The sequence below is a fragment of the Anneissia japonica genome, unplaced genomic scaffold, assembly GCF_011630105.1.
Source record: "Anneissia japonica isolate Jap-2015-1 unplaced genomic scaffold, ASM1163010v1 scaffold287611_len363355_cov233, whole genome shotgun sequence".
NCBI classification, from domain to species: Eukaryota; Metazoa; Echinodermata; class Crinoidea; order Comatulida; family Comatulidae; genus Anneissia; species Anneissia japonica.
In genome coordinates, this window is record NW_022732785.1 from 96,001 (window position 1) to 110,215 (window position 14,215).

Sequence of the window (14,215 nt, forward strand, 5' to 3'; positions counted from 1 at the left end):
TTACTCTCTCTTCCACTGTTCTTTCTCTTCTTTCAAATCCACCAAGTTATCTTTCATCCAGTCTTGTGTACTTTTTTCTTCTTAAATCCGATTTTGCTGTTTTGTATAGTATATTATTTTTTTATATTTTTATTTTTATTAAAAAATATTTCAAAAATTATTATTCTTTATTATTATTGATATGGGGTTTTTTTACCTTCTTTTATTGTGTTTCCTTTCGTTGAAGAATCTGATTTGTGTGTGCAGGATGACCCGAGTCTTCCACTCCATTCAATAAAATTAGATACAATTAATTTCTTAACGATATGATCAACAGATATGGCACCCCCTGTATTACTGTTTTCCTGTATTACTGTTTTTTTTACATTCAGTTCAGGCCCGTAGCTAGGTTCTTCCAAGGGGGTTTTCTGGGCATGAGGTCCACAATCGAAGCCCCTGTGGGGTCGGTGAAACCACTGGGATTTTTGTACTATGGGTCTAAATAATGCTATGAAAGCAGATATGTTCTGCAGTGCATTAGTTGGACTTATTTGGGAGGTGGTTTTCTCCCGGACTATAATAAACCCCCACCCCTGGATACAGGCCTGCAGTTCTAAGAAATTGTTAAAAGTAAATTATTTAATTTCAGAATGGTAGTGAGACTTATTACCCCGGTTAATTAGACCAATTAATGATCAATCATCTGCAAATTTAATAAATGGGCATGAATCGTGACAGAGTCCGATGTATACAATATAAACAAGGAAGGTAGTGGCGGGAGGGGCACTACAACACCCGGCCCGGGAAGGTCATTGGGGTTGTGGGAGTGCCATTTTCGACCATCTAGGTGCCTTTTCTTCTTGCTCCAGCCACAATCATATTCGGATCCAGGATTAGTGGGCGGTGTGAGAGCCGCTTATATACTCCAACTACCTGACTTGGTCCAAAGGCGAACAATTCTCTCGCTTATCACTTTTTTTTAATCCAATTCACTTAACAAACAAGTAAGGTTTCAATCAAACACAATACAACATGTGGTTCATTTAATATTTATTATTTTTAATACATTCATGACCTTTTAGTGTGGGAGGAAACCGAAGTACTCGGGGAAAACCCACGACAGTGCGATAAATACAGAACATTTAAAGCGGTCATGTATCAACACTGCCCCATAAATCTTCATGCCTATTATTTGTGAGAAATGCATAAATACACATTGCATGCAATACAAAAACATTGTTAATTATTAAAAATGATTTTTTGATAAGTATAAGTATTATAATTTGATTGGAAACTTTCGTATTCATATTATTATAGTTACAAGTTCAAATAATTGTATTAACATGAAATGCCCATACCTAAAACTAAATCACTTCACAACCCTTCAACAGTGCAACGGCCCAGAATGTTCAAAGTATCCCAACTACGAGGTTCATTGCATATTTTATTTTATTTTATATTTTATTGAATTTTATTCAGTGTTCCCATGGTTACAATAACCAAAGCATGGCCAAATTATAGATATATTTTGTACAGGGACAACAAAATGAACGCAGATCGATTGAAACATGAAATGAAGTTAAAATATCCATCCTTTTCTCATCTATGAAATCAATTTATCAATTTACCTAGCTCTATCTTATCTATCTTAACTACAGTACCTTAGTTACAACTCTTATCTATCTTAACTACAGTACCTTAGTTACAACCTGACTATCTTAAAACCTGGCTATAAGCAGTGGAGGGAGAAGAGAGCTATTAACTGTGCTATTAATTTCAATATGAGAGAGGATGGATTATGTTAAAGGTTAGAAGGATTAGTTAATGAACAACCAGATATACAAAAGTGAATGTACTAACAAACAAACAACTAACAAACAAACAAACATGGATCTGTGTTCAAGATGTACCTATTCAATTTAATTATTAATCATTGTTATTATATTATTACCTTTATTTATTTTAATGAACTACTGTATATATTCTATTATTACCTTGTTAATAGAGATGAGCTTCAGTACCTCGGTAACCCTGGAAGATATGTTGGCGGAGTGGTATGTTCAACCATGTCAAACAGGTAGTGGGTAGAGGTCAGTCCCTGGCCCTCCAGGTTTGGTGTAGGTGGCAGAAGAAAACTTCTACACAATTTTTTGCACTGTGGAATGGCTGTGAAATGATTTTAGTTTTAGATGTTTATTGTCAAAACATGCTAACATCCCAAGCATGCAAATGTAGTCTCTCATTGAATATTTCTTATCGGTCGAGAGATTGCGTTAGTTCCTTAAGATTTGTAGCTGCCTCCACCAGTATTGATGTGTGTAGGCTTTGTAGATTTGTTTCCACCAGTATTGATGAGTAATATATTAACACCAATCAATCAATCGTTCCATCGTTCAATCAATCAATCGTTCCAGAGCGATTACCATCTACTCCTATCAGTCAATGTTTTCGATGAAGTTTACTGCAGAAAAAACAATTATGTTGTTAATGACATGACATGACGACTTAATGCAAAGAATAAAAAAATTTATAAAAACTGGAATCTTTGAATAGCACATGAAATGCCTAATAGACAGTTCACATTAAAAGAACAGAAAGCTAAAAATATTAAGCAATTCAAATATTGTATATATTTTTTAGCATATTCCAGGTATTTTGGGGAGCTTTGGTGTATCTTTCACTTAAATTTGAAATCTTAAATGCAATGTACAGTACAGTATTTCACATCTGTTTTTTGTACAAGCTAATAGAAAGCAAATTTCCAATAGTGTATACATCTGAACGCATGTTATCTTATGATGTAAAGTCTGTTTTCCACTAGGCAAATTTATTCACACGAATTGAAAGCATTAGAAATTAATCCTTCATTCCATTCAAAATAGAACAATTTACTAGCTGATATTAGTGAATGGTCTCGCTCGCATTTTAATTTGTATTATTTCCAAGTGGAAGAACTTCAGCAAGTGTATTTCAAATTTCTCTAATTTAAAATTCATACCTGCAATTCCAGTATTAATAGGCCAGTTTCTGCTACATGCAATAGATGTTTTGTGCCGAGTCACCGAGTTTTGACATCACATTCAGACAGAATATCATTTACTTTGGTAAAAATGCACGGTAAAAACATCCTCATTTCCAATCGTACCAGGTAGCTTTCTATATGAATACAGCTTGTCGGCAAATCTTTATTAAATTACATGGCCCACTTCACGGTCCATCTCCAGGAGTCCGCCTCACATCAGCAACAATTGAGTCATGGATTTTCAGTCTGCAAATAAATACAGAAAATTCCTTTTCATAAAATATGAAATTCAGCTACAGTAGTTTATCAATCTCATACTGCAAATATATTTACATACCGTTAAGTTTCAAAACTGCCGTAGCGTACAACAGATGTCATTATCAATGCAGCATATTTAGTCCAGTCTAAACATTCCACATGTCATTCCTGAAGATGACCCAATCATGACGTCGAATCATGGGTGCCCTTTCTTTATTTGGAAAATTGTTCGTTCTATGTTATTTAAACATCAGTGCATCTGTTGATTGATGTCATCACATGTAATGTCTATCCATACCGACGTCGAATCATGGGTGCCCTTTCTTTATTTGGAAAATTGTTCGTTCTATGTTATTTAAACATCAGTGCATCTGTTGATTGATGGCATCACATGTAATGTCTATCCATACCGTACCGCAAATCATAAAGAATTTGGTCATTCCACATGTCTATTCCAATAACTGAAAATTACTGAATTGTATGGAGTAAAGAAAGAAAATGTTAAATAGCATTAAATTTTAAGATTACATAAATTAAAAAACATACGTATATAAATACAAATTAACTTATACAAATACACGCAGCATGTGCACAACTTCTTGGAATATACTTAAAATGATGAAAATGATTATTACTGAGATATACTCTGTAAGATTTAAACTGTTTTCTTCCATAATGATTATTTTATTGGAAATGTATCTCAAATTAGGTTACTTTTATTATTCAACTGCAAATTTATTTTATATAAATTAAATTAAATTTTGAAACTGTTTATACAGCTGATGTCGCTACCAACGCAGCATATCTAGTTCAGTCTAAACATTCCACATCATATCATCACATGTAATGTCCATCTATCCACACGGTACCGGAACTTATGGAGAAGTTGGTCATTCCACTCATCTATTCCAATAACTGAATTTACTTGGTCAAATTGTATAGAGTAAGGAAAAAGATTGATGGCATTAAATTTTAAGATTAAAAAAAACACACATGAATACAATTACACTAACTTATACATATATAAATACACAAACAAATACACACATAAGATATAGGCAAGCAGCGCGCAGTATGTGCACAACCATTCTTGGAATATCCTGTGAACTCGCTAAATGGAGTCTATTTACTGTAGTTTGGTAGTTTGTATCTGCTCTGTGAAAGATGACAAGGCAGCACCATCTACTTATTGAGCACACCGTTAACAATGATTGTTGAGCAACTTGAGAAATTTTCTTCATGGTATAATTTATCTGAAATGACGATACAAAGTTATATTTTAAAATCTTTATGGTTTAATTGGTGTGCACTTGTATAGCGCACTTTCAGTTTATTTTGGGTAGATGACTAATATATAATTCATGTGATCATAAAATAATTATGTGAAAATTATTATTATTATACACTTAAAATAAAACTTTCCTTAATAACTATATCAACCACAAATTTATTTAACATACCTGTTAAAGATCAATTATAGCGCACAACTGACATCGCAACGCAGAATATCATTATTCTTCCACATCATGTAATCACATGTAGTGTCTATTCGTACACACCAGGAAACCGTCCATTCAGATAACTGGATTTACTCTGTCCAATTGTATGCAATAAAGAAATAGAGAATTTTTTAGATTAATAACAGTAAATAGTGGCTATAAAACACTTATTGCATGTACAAACAAACAAATACAAACAAATAGGCACAAAAAACAGAGACAAGTCTTGCGTAGCTGCAAGTCGTTCATAGCACGTGCGCAACAGAAATCTTCCATTATGCGGCTGCTTTTTGTAGGCTAAGTTCCGTAATCGTCTAACTACTTATTAGACCTTGTTTAAGTGTCGAACAATGGGGGTCTAGGTATGTGCAAAGCGCCCCTGGTGCCATCACTGATTTCTACATTATTTTGGCGTCAATATGCGTATGTTGTATTCTTTGTAGTTCTGTGACTGAATGGTGTCGAGCTTCTTTAGTCTGGGGAATTGTAGTTCTTTACGTAGTCATACACTGGATCGGTTAGACGGCCGACCGACCGTTAGCCGACGAAAAGTTATTCACTCCCTGCTATTACTTGGCACCATCTGCTTTTTGTTGCCACTTTGCACGAATCATTAAAAATAACTGTTGTGTAAATTGGTGCGCAACCTTCCATCACTATGGTACGATTTATCTGAAATGACAATGATGACATGTTTAAAATCTTGATGGTCAATAGTTTATTACAGATTGAAGTTGTAATGATCATATGAAAATGTTCAAGAGAACAACTTGCATTCCAACAAGCAAAGTAGAAAAGAAAGGAAAAGATAAGAATGTTCTTTTCTTCAATTATAAAGCATAACACAAATTAATATTTACAAAATCTGTGTTCTCATTGAGGTGTATCTCCTAATTCAGCATTACAGCAAATTCATTGACATACCTGTATCATAGTGCATGGATGAAGTCTCCAAAAACACACATTTCTGCAGTCTTAACATTCCTCATCATGCCATCATATGTAGTGCCTATCCATACCGTACCAGCAGACTCTGGAAGAAATTGATATAATTCCGCTTGTCAAATTGTATGATACTGTAATTTGTTCTTTTATATATGGACTAAAGAGTTTGGAAACTTACATGATAGTTGGTCGCTAACAGCTACCATTATCAATTGACTGGAATGTAGATTAAACTACATCTTCAGCTTGCAGACTGGTGGCGCTCTGTCGGCAAATCACCCCTGATCTGATGCAAGACGAGAGCAGCTTTAAATCAGCCATCATATGACATATGATAAAAAATAATCACACTCTGGATTGAAACACCTTATAGGTATTTGAAAAAGCTGATTAATTTAATTCAACCAAAAGACTAGATGAAAGTGTATGCAATAAAGAAAGAGAACCTTAAAGATTAATTACATTAAACTATGTGCTATATACAAATACACACACATGCATACACATATATACATTTACAGTACATAGGAATGTCTAGCATAGTATATGGTACATTGCATTTTAGCTGCAGGAGGTGTTCCTCTATTGTCCCACTTTCTTGACCAGTTTCTGAAAAAAGGCATGAAAATCAATGTGTTTGAAAATAAGTTAAATCTGAGTAATAGTCTTGGATTGGAGATACTGGTCAGTGCAGGCGTTCCAGCAGCTTCTTTAAGCTTGACCCCTCTGGCTAGAATAAAAGCCAGAATACTGTAGCCAAAGTCTATTTTTCTGTTGGCACAACAGCGAAGTCGGGCCTCATTAAGAATGGTCATCCAGCAGCTTCTGTAAGGATGACTTAAACTTTGGGGTAGCCAAAGTCTATTTTTTCTGTTGGTAAAACAGAGGAGTCGGACATCATAGATACATTATGAATGGTCATCCAGCAGCTAATGTAAGGACGACAAACTTTGGGGTAGCCAAAGTATTTTTCTGTTGGCATAACAGAGGAGTCTGACCTCATTAGACACATTATGAATGGTCATCCAGCAGCTTCTGTAAGGACGACAAACTTTGGGGTAGCCAAAGTCTATTTTTCTGTTGGCACAACAGCGAAGTCGGGCCTCATTAAGAATGGTCATCCAGCAGCTAAAGTAAGGATGACTTAAACTTTGGGGTAGCCAAAGTATTTTTCTGTTGGCATAACAGAGGAGTCTGACCTCATTAGATACATTATGAATGGTTTTCCAGCAGCTACTGTAAGGATAACTTAAAACTTTGGGGTAGCCAAAGTTTATTTTCTGTTTGCAAAACAGAAGTTGGACCTCATTATAGATACATTATGAATGGTCATCCAGCAGCTAATGTAAGGATGACTTAAAACTTTGGGGTAGCCAAAGTCTATTTTTCTGTTGGCATAACAGAGGAGTCTGACCTCATTAGATACATTATGAATGGTCATCCATCAGCTCTGTAAGGTTAACTTAAATCTTTGGGGTAGCCAAAGTCTATTTTTCTGTTTGCAAAACAGAGGAGTCAGACATCATTAGATACATTATGAATGGTCATCCAGCAATGTGTAGTGCAGAAAAACCTTTCTGCAATTTGATGCCAGAAACTATTCTGTAATCATTTTCAAAGGTACTTCAGAGACGGTTGGCATTTGTTCACTTGTTGAAGCCGTCACCTGTCCCCTCATATTCTAACTCTTTTGAAAAATGTGAAATTCTATAAAGGCATATTTGATGTAGTGTTGCAAACATTTAATCAAATCATTGATTCAGTGGCAGATCCATGAATTTGAAATAGATTGGGCGCAGGTGGGACTTTCACAGATAGAGGGACTACACCACCTCAGCACCACCATGGTTATTTTATTAATAATTTTGAAAAAAATATGGGAGCAGCCGCCTTGAATCCACCACTAAGATTTAAATTTTGTATAAAGGACAGCAGATAAATGCAGATTAGTTTATATGATAGTTATGCAAATCTGAAGTTAGATGAAGGTATGATGAAAATATGACAGGTAGGTTAGTTTGAAATAGTGATTATATGATATTCAAAAATAAATGGCAATGAATAAATAAACAAAATCTGCATTTAAAGAGGTGTCCAATATTACATTGCAATTGATTATTGATTTAAGAATATTACCTGAAAGTGTCAATTACTGTATGTAGAACTGTACTGTATTTTTTATGAGACATGTAATGTATTTGATAGTACCGCTCTTATTTTGGTGTCAATACAGACATGTTACCTTCTTTGTGCAGAACTAATTCTGTGACTGGATGATGTCGAGCTATCCTTGGATCCGATGAGTTGTAGTTTATTGTAATAAAGCCACACATTCTTGAGTCGAATGGCCAAGCGGTGAAGGCAGGGGCACTAAAAGACATAATATTGGTACTGGTTCGAACGCCACGCTCGCCAATGGTTCTGGTGGTAGAACAAGTCTTCTCGATCAGAAAACCTTAGGCCCAGCACATCCTTTGAGTAGAGTGGGGGTTACCCCGGTGTTGGTCTATTCAGCCACTGTCGTGACAGATAAACATGCACTTCTCAGCAGCACCTTAGGGGAGAAAAAATTTGTTGAACGAGTTAAACCTGCAAGTCACAGGTTATTTCCAACCTTTACCTTGGGTCGGTCGACTGTTGAATTATGCAACACAGTCACTTTGATCAAATCATTAACAATAATCGTCACGTAGTGTTCTCCATCATTGTACGATTAATCTGAAAAGACAATACAATGTTATAGATTTACATATTATGGAAGCAGTTTAGCGCATCGGGAACGGTTTGGTTTCCCAACCTCGAGGCTGGGGTTTTAGTCTACCATTTTATCAGCATTGCTTCTCTCCACCCAGGAGTCAAGGGTACCTGGTGGGGTTGCCTGCTCCAGGAGAAGGGAGGCATACATGCTAAGTGTTGTTGTAAACAACACTTAGCATGTAGACATAATGACCAGGGAAAAGAACTGCGCTTTATAACCGCAAGGAAGAGGCCCATTATAAATGCCATTAACACCTTGTATAGCACACTTTCCAGAACAAGAGAAAAGAACAAATCCACAGTAAAACAATTAAAAAAACAAAAAGAAAGGAATATAAGATACAATATAGAAATAAATAAATATTGTCAAATAAAAAGGACACATAAAGTAGGAGCACAGTACAACACAAAGCAAGCATAAGTTGGTTAAATGAAACAAAAAAAAATAAAACGAAATAAAATTTAAAAAAAAAAAAATAAATAAATAAAATAAAAAAAATAGTCCAAAAACTTAACAGAGCACATAACAAAAAGTAAAAATAAGCATGTTTGAGAACACAGGTTCCGTATATCCTTAGATGAGCATATCTGAAATGACAACAAAATCGCATGTTATAAAATACTTCAAGAACTTGAAAATATCACAGCACCGGTGGCGGTGCCTGCGGGGTGGGCAGCAGGGGTTTAAGCCCCCAAACGGACAGAACTTGTAGGGCAGTCGCACTAAAAAAAAAAATAAATAAAACAGGCCACAGTTTGAGAGTGTCATTTCTGGCCACCAGGTTTCTATTCTTTGGAAACATTTACTTGGAAAGGGGGAACACTCTCGCAAACCAGTCCCCCAGTCTCGGGCTGCGAGCTTAAGTCTCCATTGGACAGCCCAACCCCCTCCCAGAAAATATACCGCCACTGCACAGCATATATACAGTTGACAAGACAGCTTCTGTATACCCAAAGGAGCACCAGTACCAGCCAGTAGGCTTAAGGATATCTGTAATTAAGAAAAAAAGTGCTTTAAACATATTCAAACAAAACATTTTACACTACACTACACACTGTGTACAATATTTTTACCCAGAAAATAAAGAGTCGGACACAAAGTTTGTTCAGATTATATTATTTCAACAGTTTTAAACAATTCCAATAGGCCTTAGCCTATATACACAATTTTTCAACACACTATGATAAATCAAATGCAACCTTCTATGATTTTTAAATAAAAGAGACAGACACAAAGGGTTTTTTTTCATATTTATTTGCAACAGTTTTATACAATTCCAATAGACATGGTCCAATAGGCCATGCCTATACACACATTTTTTTTTCAACACACTTTGATCAGGGAACAGTGAAATTTCACTGTTCCCTGAATAAGTAACCTTATTCTACAGTACGATTTTAAGTAAAGAGACAGAGACACCAAGTTTGTTTATATATTTTATTACAATAGTTTGAATCATGTTACATGAACAAGTTAAAGCCCAATTAACATGGACTATGACATGTTTCATAAAAGAAAATTTATAATAAAAAAGGTACAAGTAAGTACACTATATAGTACTTGCTTGTCTAACAACTATGTAATCAGCTAAAATTGATGTATGTGAAAGATGATGATGCATAAAGTATTAAATGCCCCTTCTGTCTAACACTGAAAAACAGCTTAACACAAAAGTCATTTTTATATATGCTATGTACTGCCATCAGGCAGATTTACAACTTTGAGGTACACTTAATCCAGGCAGCTCCTGCTACCCTTATCAAGTGACCAGCAATAAAAAAAAAAAAAAATATTTACGAGGTATTTATATTAATTTGGTTTACAAAAGTGTTGCTGTTCGCGGATGAAGGTGGACAACCTGAAATGCAGAAGTGGTTAGTTCTTACTTGGTTTGATGCTTGGATGCTCGAAGCGATGTCTTGCCGCATTAGTCACCTACCTGGTCATATTCATTGTGCATCAGGATACAATTTGTACAACTGGTTTATAATTTATACATCATAGGTCTAAGTGTTAGTGTTGTATATTGTGTATATGTGGCTTGTTGTGTTCTGTGTTGTGTGATGATTGTCTCTGTATTTTGAACAGACCCTTAGAAAAAATAATGTATAGAATTTCTGTAGTATACTTCTAAAGAAGTGTGTAGACGCTTTTGTATATTTGTAGAATCTCTATAGCAATAATAATTATTATAAAAATGTTTCATATTATATGAAACATTTTTAACCTAACCTATAATGTTCTATCAATTTCAATAGCATTTTCTTAAACCTCATATAGAGTTCTTACAAAATTCAACAAATTACTTTGCAGAAAAAAGTTTCTAAATAAAACACATGAACATACTTAATAGCAAAATAATACATTGAATTTATAGCATTACTTCTATAGAAGTCATTGATCTTATTGAATATTAATAGGATATCTATAGGTTTCATAATACAATTTAATAACCTAACCTATAATGTTCCATAACTTTCAATAGCATTCTCTTAAACCTCTTATAGTGTTTCTATAGAATTCCGTCAACTATTTTGCTAATAGCCAGACCTGTCATCATAATAGTCAGTCTGTGTGCTTCAGCTTGCAAAACCGAGTTCATTCATCTTGACGGCGTAAGTGTTAGTTCACTGCATACATTTTATTTATATTAGTACATTATCTATTGAATCAACTGACCATTAGCAAAATAATATATTGAATTTCTACAGAAATAGTTCTATGTAGTAGGTCTATGGATCTTATTGATATCATAGAATATCTATAGGTTTTCTTAACTACAATATTAAGGTCAATTAAAAAAACCATTACATTTAAAAAATAATCTATAGAGTTCTACTAATAATCTTGGTATTCTAAACCTCTGAAGAGTTCTTACAGAGTTCTATGAACTACTTTTCTAAGGGAATGTTCTGCAAACAAAAAAAACCAAAAAAAACAGCCAGTGTGCTTTGGCATGCAATAAGTTGCACAACTGGATTATCAAGTCATTTTCAATTCTATACATTAACAATTCTAATCAATGTTACATTTAAGGTTAAATTAATAATCATATTTGAATGTATTAACAAATGTCAAAATATTAAAGAGCTTTCAATTTTGCAATGGCAGTAGGAATGGCGTCACTGAATTCAGTTTTTATTGCTTTGTCCTTAACTAGGACGCGACAAATTTGTGTTGTGATCGAAAGCTCCTACAAATCATAATTTCGAACAAGTTAGTAAATCTGTGGAGAAAAATCATGAAATTTTAACCAAGAAGTTATCTAAACATGGGTGTGTATAATAACTTCTTGATTTCATCATGGGTTAGCTCTTACTATGTTTGATGCTTGGATGCACGTCTTGATACAAGATATTATCCAAAAAAACAAATCCGCATACAGTATAATTTCACTGGGGTTAGTTCTTACTATGTTTGATGCACGTCTTGGTACAAGATATTATCCAAAAAAACAAATCGGCATACAGTATAATTCAACTGGCAAGTTTATACAAGTACAAGTGGATAAAAATGGGTAATAATCTAGTCTTTGTGGATCGCATGAATATTAATATTAAATCCAAATCTGTAATACAAATAAAAGCACAATATAAATGACTAATCTAGGCCTAACTCGCACTAACACTAGCTGCTTCTTAATGCCTGCATACATGACCGGTCCAGCCCAGGCATGACGACAATGGCAACACAAGCACCCCTTGTATACCTTCTACCATGACCCCCAACATTAGCTTAAAATGGGTTACAGTACCCTCACAATGCTCAAAAGCCTGCGATGATATACTGTATAGCATTGAATCACTTTGAAAGGCAAAAATTGCTAGATGGGTATGTGAAAACCTAATAAAAAGAAAACCCAAAGTGAATTAGAACTACCAAAACCAACAGTGGTGGCTCTAGGATATATTTTCTGGGGGGGGGCCCCCCCTAAGTCTGTCTCTTATACACATCTAGATGTGTATAAGGGACAGCTGCTACCCTTATCAAGTGACCAACAATAAAAAAATAAATAATATTTATGAGGTATTTATATTAATTTGGTTTACAAAAGTGTTGCTGTTCGCAGATGAAGGTGGACAACCTGAAATGCAGAAGTGGTTAGTTCTTACTTTGTTTGATGCTTGGATGCTCGAAGCGATGTCTTGCCGCATTAGTCACCTACCTGGTCATATTCATTGTGCATCAGGATACAATTTGTACAACTGGTTTATAATTTATACATCATAGGTCTAAGTGTTAGTGTTGTATATTGTGTATATGTGGCTTGTTGTGTTCTGTGTTGTGTGATGATTGTCTCTGTATTTTGAACAGACCCTTAGAAAAAATAATGTATAGAATTTCTGTAGTATACTTCTAAAGAAGTGTGTAGACGCTTTTGTATATTTGTAGAATCTCTATAGCAATAATAATTATTATAAAAATGTTTCATATTATATGAAACATTTTTAACCTAACCTATAATGTTCTATCAATTTCAATAGCATTTTCTTAAACCTCATATAGAGTTCTTACAAAATTCAACAAATTACTTTGCAGAAAAAAGTTTCTAAATAAAACACATGAACATACTTAATAGCAAAATAATACATTGAATTTATAGCATTACTTCTATAGAAGTCATTGATCTTATTGAATATTAATAGGATATCTATAGGTTTCATAATACAATTTAATAACCTAACCTATAATGTTCCATAACTTTCAATAGCATTCTCTTAAACCTCTTATAGTGTTTCTATAGAATTCCGTCAACTATTTTGCTAATAGCCAGACCTGTCATCATAATAGTCAGTCTGTGTGCTTCAGCTTGCAAAACCGAGTTATCCATCTTGACGGCGTAAGTGTTAGTTCACTGCATACATTTTATTTATATTAGTACATTATCTATTGAATCAACTGACCATTAGCAAAATAATATATTGAATTTCTACAGAAATAGTTCTATGTAGTAGGTCTATGGATCTTATTGATATCATAGAATATCTATAGGTTTTCTTAACTACAATATTAAGGTCAATTAAAAAAACCATTACATTTAAAAAATAATCTATAGAGTTCTACTAATAATCTTGGTATTCTAAACCTCTGAAGAGTTCTTACAGAGTTCTATGAACTACTTTTCTAAGGGAATGTTCTGCAAAAAAAAAAACAGCCAGTGTGCTTTTGGCATGCAATACTTAAGTTGCACAACTGGATTATCAAGTCATTTATGTAGATTAAACTACATCTTCAGCTTGCAGACTGGTGGCGCTCTGTCGGCAAATCACCCCTGATCTGATGCAAGACGAGAGCAGCTTTAAATCAGCCATCATATGACATATGATAAAAAATAATCACTCTCTGGATTGGAAACACCTTAAGGTATTTGAAAAAGCTGATTAATTTACTTCAACCAAAAGACTAGATGAAATTCTTCTAAATGTATGCAATAAAGAAAGAGAACATTAAAGATTAATTACATTAAACTATGTGCTATATACAAATACACACACATACATACACATATATACATTTACAGTACATAGGAATGTCTAGCATAGCATATGGTACAATGAATTTTAGTTGCAGGAGGTGTTCCTCTATTGTCCCACTTTCTTGACCAGTTTCTGAAAAAAAGCATGAAAATCAATGTGTTTGAAAATAAGGTAAATCTGAGTAATAGTCTTGGATTGGAGATACTGGTCAGTGCAGGCATTCCAGCAGCTTCTTTAAGCTTGACCCCTCTGGCTAGAATAAAAGCTACTGTAGCCA

General features: G+C 34.3%; 1 long non-coding RNA gene across 2 annotated transcripts; it reads right to left on the reverse strand.

Moving 5' to 3' along the window:
• Positions 1 to 3,175: 3,175 nt before the first annotated feature.
• LOC117115810 lies at positions 3,176 to 5,794 on the reverse strand. 2 transcript variants are annotated; one of them, XR_004446616.1, is made up of 5 exons: positions 5,683 to 5,794; positions 4,720 to 5,430; positions 4,390 to 4,512; positions 3,339 to 3,730; positions 3,176 to 3,247 (listed from the first exon to the last, which is right to left on the reverse strand). It is a non-coding gene; the product is annotated as an uncharacterized LOC117115810 (long non-coding RNA). The 2 variants fall into 2 exon arrangements; XR_004446615.1 differs by lacking the exons at positions 3,176 to 3,247; positions 3,339 to 3,730 and having other exon boundaries at positions 3,937 to 4,512.
• Between the last annotated feature and the right edge of the window lie 8,421 nt (positions 5,795 to 14,215).